Source organism: Carlito syrichta, unplaced genomic scaffold (genome assembly GCF_000164805.1).
Source record: "Carlito syrichta isolate Samal-C Ts95f unplaced genomic scaffold, Tarsius_syrichta-2.0.1 Scaffold109679, whole genome shotgun sequence".
Lineage (NCBI taxonomy): Eukaryota > Metazoa > Chordata > Mammalia > Primates > Tarsiidae > Carlito > Carlito syrichta.
The window spans coordinates 25,761-28,241 of NW_007053775.1; the positions used below are offsets into that span (position 1 = coordinate 25,761).

Sequence of the window (2,481 nt, forward strand, 5' to 3'; positions counted from 1 at the left end):
TTCATGTAAATGAATAGAAAATCAGCATAATAAGAGCTGAGAGAAACAGTTTCCACAGTGTCACCTTTTTCAATAATCTCTTGTTTTTCAATTTCAATAGGTTCTTTGACAATGACCTCTACCTGATTTTCCCAATATTGCTAATTATTACAGTCATTACCAACTACCCTCATGGTTTTGGTATTTTGGGTTCTGATATGTGCTACTAAAAAGTCAGGTATTTTTATTGATATGACACCATTATTTTAGAAACCAAATAAATCTGAAAATTATTTGCATATTGATTGCATACATAAAAAGTTCTCTACTGTATTCAAATTTTGCATTAAAAATTAAAACTCCAGATTCCTCAAGAAGAGGAAGAAAATGACAATTGATACAGTAAAGTTTCATTTACAGTAATCATTCTAATCTGGTTCAAAGTCTTTCTGCACAAGAGCTATATACATCTGACAGTTTTGAAATTGAAACAGGTAACTCTGCTTGAAGGATCTAGAGATCCAAGATAAAACCACAGAAAAGACACAAATGAACCAGAAAAAATTTCTTTCAGACAAAGAAATACAACTCTCTCTGCAAAGAGTGTACACGATATATATATATATATATATATATATATATATATATATATATATTTATATATTTATTTATTTATTTTTTGATTTGGAGTCTCACTCTGTCACCCAGACTGGAGTACGGTGGCTGCTCCCAGCCACCGCAGCCTTGACCTGCTGGGCTCCGGCGATCCTTCTGCCTCAGCCTTCCGAGTAGCCAGAATTACAGGCATGCGCTACCACGCCCGGCTGATTTTTTGATTTATTGTAGAGATGAGGTCTCGTTGCCCAGGCAGGTCTCGAACCCATGGGCTCAGGCAATCCACTCACCTCAGCCTCCCAAAGGCGTGGGATTACAGGCTGAGCCACCGAGCCCTGCTCACGATTTAATTTTTAAAGCTATCTTGAAAGGGTGATTTGAATCATGTTGAGCCTAGAGAAAAAAGACAAACTGATCTGATCTGTTTCAACCTTGAGTATTACAGACATACCTCAGATTTCCAAATAGCCCAGGCTACTCTGTTCTGCAAGTTTGTCTGTGTGAACTCCAGCTTGGCTCCCTTCGTCCAGTTCATTACCTGAATCAAAGACACCCAAGTGGAGAAAATCTTATGAGACCCTGAAGGGATCTGCTCCCTAAGAGCTGCCGCTTTATCAGGCATCAAGCAGGCAAGTCCAGAGCACTTAACACAGAGCCTGGCACAAAGTAAGTGCTCAGTAAAAAAAAAATTTTTCCAGCCTCCCAAGTAGCTGGGACTACAGGTGCATGCCGCTATACCCAGCTCACTGTGTTGCCCAGGCTGGCCTCAAACTCCTAGCCTCAAGTGATCCTCCCACCTTGGCTTCCCAAAGCACTGCGATTACAGGAATGAGTCACCATGCCAGTCTTCAATAAATGTGACATTGGATCATTATTGGCCCACCACATACCAGACAACGTGCTGGAGCTGGGACAAAGACGAATAAACGGGTCAGTGTGTCAACATCCATCGGTCAAAAACTGGGGTAGTCCTAACTCCTCTCTGCCCCTAACTCCCTCACTGAAGTAATCACCAAGCTTTGTCAATTCTGCCTCCAAAATCATCTCTCCCTACCCTCTGTCTCCAACCTCACCCAAAGTCACCTGTCCTTCTCACCTGGATTATTCCTCCAGGCGCACTGCCTTGGACACATTCTTCACATAGCCAGAGTGATCTTTCTAATCCACAAATCTGATTCTTGAGTGGCCTCTCATTAACCTAAAATTTAAAGCCCTTAACTAGGTTTACAAGGTCCCCTAAGACCAGACCACAGCCTGCCACTTTAGCCTTCTCTCTCACTTTTCTCTCTCTGCAGAGAAGAGTTTTCTCACCAACTGCGCCTTCAACCGAAAAGGCTACCCTTTTCCTGCGACACTCCCCTAAGCTTCCTTTACGTGTCAGCTTTCTAGGAGACAGAAGTCTCCCAGGATTCACCTTGACTGAAGCGCCTCCACTCTGTGCTCCCAAAGCAAGGAGCGCTCTTCCTCCACCACAGCGGTGCACCCGAATTGCTTGTGTATCTGCAGGTATCCCACACGCGTCTCTGAGCTCTGGGTGATGATGACGACGGGGATACGACTAATAACGTTAACAAGCACTTAGAACGTACTCTGTGCCAGTGGCTGTTCTAGGCACTTTGCATCTGTGACCTCATTTAACTTTTATAACAAGTTTAGGAGGCAGCCTTCAGCATCATCTCTGCTGTAACGACGAGGAAACCAAGAGAAACCAAGAAAGAAAGAGCCGAAAGCGCCTAAGGACACAGCACGGCGTGGGGAATTCAAATCCCGCCGCCGGACCCAGATTCACACTCCTAACCTCTACCACAGGGTCGCAATCCTCAGAACCTATCAGGCGCTGCGGGACGAATGAATGAATGAATGAAAGAATTTCATCGAAAAGCGGTG

At 43.9% G+C, this 2,481-nt stretch overlaps 1 protein-coding gene across 1 annotated transcript in view; it reads right to left on the minus strand.

Annotated features, from left to right (window-relative positions):
* ZBTB17 (zinc finger and BTB domain containing 17) overlaps positions 1-2,481 on the minus strand; it is a 28,327-nt gene that overhangs the window by 25,306 nt on the left and 540 nt on the right. The window lies entirely within an intron of this gene.